This window comes from Triticum urartu, chromosome 2, assembly GCF_003073215.2.
Source record: "Triticum urartu cultivar G1812 chromosome 2, Tu2.1, whole genome shotgun sequence".
Taxonomy (NCBI): domain Eukaryota; kingdom Viridiplantae; phylum Streptophyta; class Magnoliopsida; order Poales; family Poaceae; genus Triticum; species Triticum urartu.
This window is the reverse complement of record NC_053023.1, coordinates 235,034,096-235,045,866: the sequence shown is the minus strand read 5'-3', so window position 1 is coordinate 235,045,866 and position 11,771 is coordinate 235,034,096. Positions and strand designations below refer to the sequence as shown.

Genomic DNA, 11,771 nt, shown 5'->3' with positions numbered 1-11,771 from the left:
CGACTCAAGTATTTATTCATTAGGCTCCGAGGAGCGAGATATTACAAACATGGGTCCCATGACCCAACAATCATAGCATACAAATCAAAACACATGCGGAAGCTTAACATGTATGAGTACAGACATCTACAAATGAAAAGGGCTGAGAAGCCTGACTATCTACCAGACCCTCCCAAGGGTACAAGATCGTAGCTGAGGTAACAAGCTAAACGTCGAAGTCCAAGCGGAACTACTAGTGATACTGACGTCTCTCTACAAAACATAAATTAAGCAAACGTGAGTACAAATGTACCCAGCAAGACTTACATCAGAACTAGCTACATATGCATCATTATCAACAAAAGGGATGGTGGGGTTTAACTGCAGCAACCCAGCTTTTGACTCAGTGGCTAACCTGAACTACGACTGCAAGTAACTTTTTTGAGGTGGCGCACACGAGTCCACATATTCACCATATCAATACACCACTATGGATCCGCTCCCGTCTCCCTACGAGAAGGCCATCCATAGCACTCACACTTATCTTGCGAGTTTTATAGTATCCACTTTAACTTGTCTATGAACTGTTATAGGCAACCCAGAAGTCCTTTACTGCGGACACGGCTATTCGAATAGATGATGTTAACCCTGCAGGGGTGTACTTCTTCACACACGCTCTCACCACTTACCGCTGTTTACACGACATGTACTCGGCAACCTTCAAGCGGAAGCCCAACGAGGGTGTCGGCCACGACGTACCTAAACACTCAAGTCTCTAGTCCAGGTTTATCGCCTATCCAGGTTCCATCCGCAGGGAGTCCGGCCGAGGTTTCCACATACGGCCCCGAACGATGTGAACAGGGTTCCCGAGACACCAAACGGGCGCCCGGTACACCGTGCCACGGTGTATCTACCGCATTATAGCCCACCCCTAGGGTCAGCGCTATGCACGGCCGCCAACACATATCCTATAAACACCAGAAACTAGTTGCAACTCCTATACAGAGGACAAGGGTGATCAAGAAGCCGAGAGGGTCCATTGGTTTCGGGCCCAATGCGTGGTAGTAACTGTTTCATGGATCACAAACACAGAACTCAGTTCCTAAGGACGGCTTCAATGAGACAACCCACCATCTACTCCTACATGGCCTCTCACCGCTACCTTTACCAAATCGTGTTCACACACTTAGCTCTCAATAGTAGGACATGTTTACACACCTCCGATCCATCCCCGATGAATCAGACCTGACTCAACTCTAAGCAGTAGCAGGCATGACAAACAAGCATGAATGAGTAGGCACATCAGGGCTCAAACAACTCCTACTCATGCTAGTGGGTTTCATCTATTTACTGCGGCAATGATAGGTCATGCACAGGATAAGGGGTTCAACTACCGCAACAAGTAACAGATGAATCGTTGTTATCCTAATGCAGTAAAAGAGAGCAGGAGCGAGAGAGTGGGCTTGTATCGGAATGAACAAGGGGGTTGTGCTTGCCTGGCACTTCTGAAGATATTATAGTTCTTCATCGGTGTCATCGAACTCGTTGTCGAAACCACGTCTATCGAGAGGGGACAAATACCGGCAACAGAGAAGGAAAACACAATCAATGCAATGCACAGTATGATGCATGATCATGACATGTCAATATGATGTGTTTTGAGCTAATGCAACTAGCAACATGTTAAATGGAGTTGGTTTGAACCTTAGGTTCAAATTCAAACTCCATATGTGAGGGTTTAAATGTCATTTATATGATTTGGCCTAAACAGCAGCCATAAGTTGTTCTAACATGCATTAAAATGCCATAAACAGAATCCTTGAATTTTTCTGATAATTTTTCATATATAAATTTTTTCATTTGGAGTTACGCTTTAATTTCTATGATTTTTTGAAGTTTAAGTCATTTTCTGGAATTTCCTGAATTGTTTTAAAACAGAAATTAATTACTGCGTCGGCATGACATAGTCATGACATCAGCAGGTCAACGGGGCACGGTCCAGGTCAAACCTGACCAGTGGGACCCACTGGTCAGTGACCCAGTGCCATTTAGTGTCACCGACAGGTGGGTCCGGTCAACGGCCACGTCAGCCAGGTCAAAGATGACGCGTGGGGCCACTGGATTAATCTAAAATAAACAGGGAATAAACCCAGGGTTAACTTCGGCGCGGGGCCCATATGTCAGTGAGAGAGGGGGTTAATTAGCGGGGTAATTAGTCCCTAACGACGGTGCCACATCAGCATGCCGGAGTTGAACGTCGGCGAGCACGCGAACGTGTCGGCGATGCTCGGGAACGCGCTACGGGCGGCGGTTGGACGTGCTGCAGGCACCACGAGGAAGCCCTCGCTCGCCCGCATCCAGGGGTGCTCGCAGCTGGGCGTAGGGAGGCCAGGGTCGACGGCGGCGACCACTTGGGCGGCGGCCGGAGTTCGGGTGGTGGCGGGTTTGGCACTACGGCTTGCGTTCGAGAAAAGTAGCAGGCTAGAGAGGCACTAGGCGTTGCTACGAGCGCAACGGCACACGCACAGGACCAATTGGTCACCGGTGCCACGTCGGCGACGAGGCCAGGCGGCAGCGCGATTCGGTCGGCAAGGGGGCGACGGCTACGGGGCATAATCGAGCTCGGGAAGAGGGGGGTTAGACGCAGGAGCTCACAGCGCTTCGGACGGAAGGCTCGAGGGGCTCGGGGAAGGCCTGCAGACGGCGGAGCAGCGATGGCGTTGGTCGGAGCCCGAGGAAGAAGACGAAGCCGATGCCGGCGATGCAGCGCCTACGGGCTCGAGCGCGTCAGCTTGGAGACGTCGGGCGTTGTAGTGAAGCTTCTGGATGCGTCGAGGGGGCGAGGGGATGGCAGTGGGCGCAGCAACGGCGAGTGGCGACGGCGGCTGCGTTCGGTGCGTGCGAGCGAGAGAGCCAGTGGAGGGAATGGGGACGAGAGAGAGTGAGAGAGAGTCGGGGGAGGCAGCATGGCGTCTCCAGGCAAGCAGCTGGACTCGCAGGGACGCTGCCAGCGCTAAGCAGGAGGTGGAGGCCTCCCGGCGCGCGCGTGCGTCTTCACCTCTGCCTACTGGCTGAGGAAGACGACGAGCGACGAGGTAGGTGGGCTGGGCTGGTCAAGTTGGGCCGGCTACAGGTAAGTGGGCCAGGTAGATTCCTTTCTCCTCTCTCTGTTTCTGTTTTTTTGTTCTTTTTGTTTTTATTTTATCTTTGCCACTGCTTTTAAAATTCAAAACAGTTTCAAAAACAGTGTCAACTATCCTCTAATAATTTCATGTTGCAAAATGGACTTTTCCAAATACACATAAAATATATCAGAGGTATTTGAAGATATATCCTATATATATTTGGGTATATTTCCAAATTCAAATAGGATAGTGATTTAAATTCAGAGCCCAAAATATTCCACAAAAATGTTTCTATTTTTGGTTTGGTCTCAAAGCCTTGTCAAAATTAACAAACATTTATGAAGGCATTTTGGAAACAATGAATGCAATTTAAAGGGTTCTTGCCCTTCTTTTAAATTGATTTCTGAGGCTTTCACTTTCCTCATTTCAAGTTTCTTGAGATTAATAGGATGCATGATGCTCATTGATGCAACCATCTCCAAACAATTCTAGGGCTGTGACAGGGTGACGCACTCTATATAAGCCACCCCCACCACTAGACTAGGGAGCTTTTTTCTTCCACCTCTCCCTCTTTCTCACCATTTATCTTGAGGCATGGAGATCCGTTCTCCCCTCTCTATCTCAAATACATCATGTAATCTTCAGGTACAAACTGAGATAAAACAAAGCCTCTCCGGAGCACAAGACGTAGGGCTGTTATCTCCATCGTGGGAGGCTCGAACTCGCTAAAACCACTTTGTCACCCATTTGCATCTCGATAGATCATGCTCCGTTACCCTATACCTTATTATTGTCGGAATCGTTCCCACGACAGTTGGTGCCCACCGTGGGGCATGACATCTATCGAGTCATGATGCAAATGGTTTTTCCATTTATTTTCGGCAACAGCTCAACGATTGGCTTGCTGGAATTCTGGGCATCATGCTATTAGTACAAACACAAGGATCAAGGAAGTATCTATTTGATCTAGTCTTTCTTTGAATTAATTATCTAACAATGGGTTGATCTTTTTCTCTTATAGGATCAGACATCACCAAAGCGTGATCAATCATTAAATGAAAAAGGAGGAGAGATAACTCATCCTTATTCAGCGCCGCAAGGCTCCTCCGCCCGTTCGCTTTCCCGATGACGGTTTCCATGCTGTGGAGGCACCCACCTCGCCGGCAACGCAAGGCTCCTCTGCCCGGTCGACTGCCCGCCGGCGGCCTCCATGTCGTGGGGCTTCCCCAGCCGATCATCAGCTTGATGGCGACGTCCGCGCGTGCAGGCATAGGCTCGACCGACGACGCGAGACTCCTCCCTTTCCGCTCCGCAGAGGCACGAACCTGGCCAGCAGCGCGGAGCTTCTCCGCCCGGTCAACTGCCCGCCGACGGCCTCCACGCCACGGGGCATCCCCAGTCGATCGCCTGCTCGATGACGGTGTCCGCACCGTGGAGGCATACGACCGACCGGGGACGGGAGATTCCTCCCTTGCCGCTCGGCAGAGAGACACGAATCTGCCCGGCAACGCGGAGCTCCTCCGACCGGGCGCCTGCCCACTGGCAGCCTCCACGACGCGGGGATCCTACGCCCGGGCTGCCTGTGGGAAAAGGAAACGCCCATCGCATGCAACGCTTCAATTTCGGCTTAATTAGTACTGATGACATTTGCATGCAGATTCTGGACTTGGGGCAACGCCTTCAATGCGTTGGACATGGGGACAACTCCTTCAATGCACGAACAGTAACGCCTTTTGCTTAATTAGCGCTAATTAATGCTTCTTACATGCAGATGCTGCGTACTCCTACATGGTCAGGACGTGGGCTGTTTTTTCCATCAATTAGCTGCATGCAGGAATAGTTTGAAAATGGAAGGAATCTTCAACGCCGGATTAATTGGCTGCCTCATTAATCGGCCATTCAAAAAAAGGTGCATTGATTCATTTTTTTCCGCAGCCACCTGCACAAGCCTCCAGCGCACACGCAGCTTGCGTTGACTTCAAGCTGGCCCACCCGGTCCGCTACTCCGAGTGGGTACTTTGGTACGCTCGGACAAGTGCACGTCTACACTCCACATATGCAACACTCGGGCACGCATCATTTCCTTGGAGACATTCAGGCGACTAATGTGCAGGCACTTGATCTCTACTCCTAATGTCTCAGTTGGTAGGTCGCGTTCTGGGTTTATTTTCGTCCCACCTCACCCGGTCTTTTTTGGTACTTTTTTGCTACTTCCTCCCGCCTCCCACCTCCCACATAGTTTCCTCCACGCCAAAAAAATCGAACCAACCAATGTTACGAGGGAGAGATGCCTCTAGGTACTCCCTCCACGCCAAAAAAACGGACAGAAATAAACCGTTGAAAGAAAACCAGCGAAAAAAAAATCCGTCTTGGACTGGCAACGTGCGAACTAGCGAGCGAGCGAGCGAAGCCTCCAGGTGCCCTCGAGCGACGCCACACCAGATCCCCTCGCCGTTGCCCTCGCCCTCGCAGCCGCCGCCGATCCCCTCCCCCATCTTCCTCCCTCAAAAGCTAACCCGTCTCGCAGTGCGCCACCGCCCGTCGCGGCCGCCCCCGCCACCTCCCGCCGCGGCCGCCGCCCCAGCTCCAGCCGTGGCCGTCGCGCCCAGATCCAGCCGCGGCCGCTGCCCTGCGTGCCAACGACCCCTTCCCCCGCCGCCGCGCCACAGGTCCACTTCGCCTGCGCACCAGAGAGGACCCCGCTGCCATGCCTCCGTCTCCCCCTACTCCTCTTTTCCGCTACCTATCTCTCTCCTCTGAGCTGCGCGTCGTTCCTCTCTGCAGGTGCCGCCATGGCCGCGTCATGGAGCTCGCCGCCATGGGCTGCGTGCCCCTCCGATGATGGCCTGCCTCGCCCACGTCCAGGTCCTCTCAATCCTAATTTGGGTGTCCATTTATTTTGCGCTTGATCCTGGTTTTAGTGGGTTTTTCGTCCTCGTCGCGTGTTTCATGGTGGCCGCTAGGGTGCCACTGCCGGCCATCTGCCATCTGCTCCAGGGGCCCCCTCCAGGAACACACAGCGACTGCTAAGCCATCGTCCTGTTTTGCTTCTCCCTACACATCCTTACTAAGAGAAAGGGGCCTGCCCAGCTAGCAGCAGCTTCCTAGCTGGAAGATGCATAGCCATAACGCACACATCGATTAGGAGCAGTTTATCACGCAGCTTGTACGCATGCCGCCGCCACCTTTTCACCTCGTGCCTATATCGTGGCGGGTGAACAAGGGAATCTCGCTGGAGACCCTTTTGGAAGGGATCTCGGTGGCGCACTGCCGTTGCGTGTCGTTCGTCGGTATAAGCATTGCCGGACGGTCGATGTCCGCTGTACGTTTCATTAGCTATATGTTTCTGCAGTTTGATATCATGTTTTTGTGGCGTAGATCTACAAGAGATCAAGAAGGGTGATGTTCTGGATGCTGATCTCGACTAATAGTTGCCGGATGAACTATGCAATGACAACATGAATGAGGTAATTAATATCTTGATTTACTCATTTGTACAGCTAGATAAGAGTAACTTTGCAATATCGTAGTGCCCGTTGAATTGTTTTTTTAAGATAGAAAATTTTCATATCATCCATGCAGATTTGCTCGTCTATCTTAATTTCTATAATACTACTACTATTTAAAATAACAATCTTACTATTAGTCAATTCAAGGACTACTTTGCCATTTGGATGCTCTTGGGTGCAAATGTCTTATTGGACTATTAGTGGAGTCACTTGTCGATGGACTGTTTGGTACCTAATGTACTTCCATAGTTTACAACCTCTCATTAACTGTGACTGTACATTTCCAAGAATATTTTGTAATAGACACACGCCCAAAGTTTTAATAACGCACTAAGGCTCTTAGCGGCGGACATCTTCTAAATGCTATAGCAAGCTATTTAAAATAAAATGTTTAAATCTGGCCGGTCTTACTCCTGCAATACTCCTGGAATAGTACATGAGATTTAGCCACTGGACTCTCACTGAAGTGTGATTCATGCAGCTTTGTGTGCAGTTCACATTTACTTGGTGGACCATCACCAACCGGATGGAGGTGAAGCAAGTGGGCAAGTCAGGGAAATGCTCGGAAGGCTATCGAGAAGATCAACGATCTTAACCCCACGATCCTAATTTCAGTTTGTACCTCGTTGTTGGGCTGTCAGAAAAGTTTGGAGCAGGAGCAATGATATGACAATTGTGGCTAACTTTCTTGTCATTAGTCATATATGTGCTAATGGACCTTCCGGGTTCTCCATTATGTTTACCGGCCGGTTTCTCATCTGAAAATACCCCATAGCATAGTGGACAATGCTTTTTTTGGTCAGAAGTAGTATTTCTACATGAAACTAAGTTATATATGCGTATGAGAAATGTGGCTTATCTTTAGATAATGCTTTTTTGTTAGAAGTTGTTTTTCTACATGAAATTAAGGTATATATGCGTATGAGAAATTATATCTTTGCTTAACTCAAAAAATTGTATTTGCTCCTTTTAGCGGGAGCCTGGAGGTGATACGGTTTGTACATCATGGTTTGAATAAGATATTGTTTGTATACTGTTGAGTGAAGTATTGTATAACTACTGTAAAGTGGGTGTAGGTTTTTATTGTGCATTTTTCACAGAGGTTTGGGTGTTTGGACACAACCATATGTACAAGTTGAAGCCTTCATTTGGTATTGACTTCTTATCTTGACTCAAATTTTGAAAATTCTCTATAATACTTCCATCTGGAAGCACAAAATCTGATAGAGTTGATTCGTGTGGGAAAAATACATGAAACTTTGAAGTTTTCTCAAGAAGAACTAGCACCAAGAGCCGAGTAAACTGTAATTTTTTTGTTAAAACATCTCACTTACCTTAGTTAAAAACCAGGGTTCGAAACTATATTAGTCAGAATACAGTTCTTGTTGTCAGCTAGATTTCATTTTCTGGTAATATCATTTGTCGTTAAGAACATGCTCTTATGTTATATTTTATTTGTAAACTTTTGGCAATTTTTTCAGCAAGCATTTCTTTAGGAAACAGAGAAAACCACAGCAACTATTTGATGTTTCTCGACGCTTGAAGACAACAAGTGAAGTTGTTGCTACCATCTTACAAGCCAAAGTCATGAGAAAGGTATGCACTATGTGGCAGAGGCATGCATATGATGTGATGCCCGTTTTATTTTCATATATATCTTACGATTTAATTTCACTGCAGTGTACCTAAATCCATGTGGTAATGTCATTGGCGTACATAATATTTTATGCATACAAACATTGTTCTCTCACAACAAATGATTAGTTTCTAAATTCTAATCTTTTGGTTCTGGTTAAAGAATTACATGATGGAGGATGGAGTTGTCCTTCGAAGAATTGTTTAAAGAACTAAAAAGTTGTCTTTCAAGTGCATACATAAACCTATGATAATTAGGAGATGTTTGGTAGTACAATATTTGTCCATGTGTTGTAGTAAATTTGTACAATGCAAGTCACCATAATTCAATGTGTTTAGAATAATAAAATAGAAGAAGTTCAACTAAGGAGTTGATAGCAAGGATCATATGTGATGTTTTGTTTTAATTTGATACAAAAAATTATCTCTACAATTTGTTGATATTAAGGAGTAATAACTGAAAACTTCTAGAGGTTTACATCTGTGAAGGTGTCTAGAAAATGGACTGTAAAATGTTTTTTATGTGGAGGCATAAAGATTAATGAGCTACTTTAAAACGGTTGTTTACTCGCCAATTTGTATAGTTAAATCCATCTATTAAGGATATATTATTGACAGGTATTATTTTTTACTTCATTCAATTTTTTAGCCGGGTGTTAAAATGTTGGGAGATTACAAAGTTCATGCTCTATTCACACATGGTGGAAGCAACCAACAAGTTGTTGTGGGAGCCAGCAGAGAAAGGAGTCGAGGAACCCGCATCATGGGAGAGTCATCGAGGGGCATCCGGATAAAGTGAGACACTGCATTGTATATATATGGTCAGAATATATAACCATATTCTACATACAATGCACGCTGAGTATTCTTTGTTGCACATTCTTAAATATTTCACATGAAATCTTCATGCTAACTATATACATTGCTTGTGCTGGTTGGTTATGAGCTGAAAATGAAAATTTTATTGTACTTGTTGAAGTAGCGTACGAACGAAGCTAAAGACAACATTCCCGGTGTTGTACGGGAATATCTCAAGCGTAGCAAGTAGAATTTAGTTTGTAACAGATAATTATTTGGATCATTGCCCGTTTTGTATGTACATTGTCAAATTACATTGCAAGTGAAGCGGATTTCAATTATTTTCCAATTGTTGCGGGTTATCTTTTCTATACATGTAAGTTTTCACATGCAGTATATATTATTTGGACGGGGAACTACAGACTTACTACCGGCTGAACTATATGCATTATATTTATATATGTGTAATCAGAAAACAAAGGCCCGTGGACACCGAAGAACCAGCAGTGGAATTATATAAAATTTCTTGCGAGAGCTACACCGTTCTTTTTAGTACTGACTAATTCTCATGAGTACCAATGGTGAAATTTTCAGGCCTATATACTGGATGAGATTCTCATTGCCGGCATTCTTCATGAACCTATCAAGGAGAACATTTCAATACTAATTGCAGCACATGTTTTCTCACCACCGGCTAGCAAGAAGAGAGTATGATTTTCTAATGCTCAGTGTTGTAAGCTTGATTCACGAGGAGCTTCTCAATGTTGTACATGTTGTTTGTGAGTAACAGAAATAAATCATTTCCTGGAATCAGACGCTATATTTTCTGTGGGAATTAAATCATTTCCTAGAATCATACGCTATATTTTCTGTGGGAATTCGTTGACACAGTTCCTTACAACACTGAGAATCTTTGAAGTGGGCAAACCGCTCTATGTAATTCTATCACCCATTCTGATTTTGAGACAAGTATATCAGTTATCTTTTTCCTTCTAGCAAGGTACCATATACATGTTTTCAAATTCTCCTTTGCCTTCCAGATCAACCAAATAGGCATCTTTTTGACAAATGGAGGGAATTCATTTGTCAATATAAATAGATTTCTTCAGTATAAGCAAATGAACAGTGCGATGAAGTTAACAGCTCTCTATCCTTATTCCTCTTATTCATTGTGTATTTCCCCGTTTTATACATGTAACAATGATGAATGATGATGAACTTAGACTTGGTGTAAGGAGAGTCATTCTGTTTCCTTGAACAAAACAGCCCTCTATCCTTATTTATCCTAAAAGCTTTCAGACGGCACTCACACCATATGATTCCTTGAAGTATAGAAGTATTTTTTTCACATCTGTTACAATCCAATATTTGTTAGTTAATCATATTATTTATATTCGCAAGTAGTATAAAATTGCCCCAAAATTGGTAATATGATTTCGGATTATACATTATATGCCGACAAGGAGGATAATGGTGCTCAATAAACTAGCAGTATGAAATAACCCTGCATATATTTGTTGATTTTTAATTTGAGCCTTTCAATTCAACTAAAATATTTATTTGTACAATATTTACTGACTTTTACCTCTTGTTTTGCAGGCTATCTGGAATGATTGCATGTATTAATGAAGTAGTCCACGTTAGGTGGATTGGCTCAAAATGGAGAAGCATGATTGTATTAAGCATTTAAGCTCTAAGCAATTTAGAATGTCAATGTCTTGGGGCTCCCTTGCAATATTTCAGAGAACTATATTTTTCCAGACATTTTATATTGCCTCATGATATTTGGGGGATCTGATTAGGTATTGTTTCTCTATATATCTATCTATCTCTCTATTTTAGTTGCTAATAGAATAATGAACAATTGATAGGACTAATCTTATAGACTTGTGTTCTCCTCAATCCGACTGTGTATTTTCCAAGTTTTGTGCTAAAACGGAAAAAAACATATGTTTTAAACTTGCGACAACATATTCTCTGTGCAAATTTTAGCCTTGTTGTTCACAATTGATGCTGCCTGTGATTCACACTTATATTTGAGCTTAAAGTCTGAGTGTATACCGAATTAGGCTTTCCTTTCGGTCGGTTTATGTCAGAGTTCACACTACAACACACATTTCCTTTTGAGTCTTATGTGAGTTACTTTTGAACCGATACACCAAATCAGGCGTTACACCGCTCAAACAAACTAGAAGAAAATCATGAATGGATTTATCACAATATTATAAAAATCAGAATAAATGTATACACAATTTTTTAACAATAAATGTTATCAAAGATTGATGTATTTACCTCTCCCAAGATAGGTAACATGTTCTAGAAGATGTGTTTTGTTGCAGTAGTACGTAAATGGTGAATTGCATGTTCTAGAATATAGGCTTTTGCATATTGCAATCAAGTTCTTTTTTTATGGAATTGAGTTTCTGGTTGTAACTTGTTCGAACATTTGTTTAAAGGGAACAAAATACTCCATGTGTTTGTCTTCAATTAATGGATAATAACAATACACTTGCTTTTGTGAGATGGTATCTTAAGCATAAATAATAAAGGCATTCAAGTGTTATTATCATTTGTAATGCAGACCACAATAAAGAGTTCAATGTTTTTGTAGCCCCTTCTTTATTTTGTGAATCAGATATGATAGGTCTTTCTATTATACGGTTGATTTTTTATCGAAATACATTGCAAGTGAAGGGGATTCTAAATCGTTTTTTTGTGTTATTGG

The 11,771-nt window shown here is 44.2% G+C and overlaps 1 long non-coding RNA gene across 7 annotated transcripts; it reads left to right on the top strand.

Moving 5' to 3' along the window:
- The first annotated feature begins 5,448 nt into the window (after window positions 1-5,448).
- Window positions 5,449-11,017, top strand: LOC125536920. Of its 7 annotated transcripts, none has more exons than XR_007295324.1 (7): window positions 5,451-5,773; window positions 5,889-5,969; window positions 6,483-6,571; window positions 7,095-8,209; window positions 8,898-9,043; window positions 9,641-10,046; window positions 10,646-11,017. It is a non-coding gene; the product is annotated as an uncharacterized LOC125536920 (long non-coding RNA). The 7 variants fall into 7 exon arrangements; XR_007295323.1 differs by having other exon boundaries at window positions 5,889-6,571; window positions 7,095-7,764; window positions 8,095-8,209; XR_007295325.1 differs by having other exon boundaries at window positions 5,449-5,773; window positions 5,889-6,571; window positions 8,898-9,069.
- Window positions 11,018-11,771: the final 754 nt, after the last annotated feature.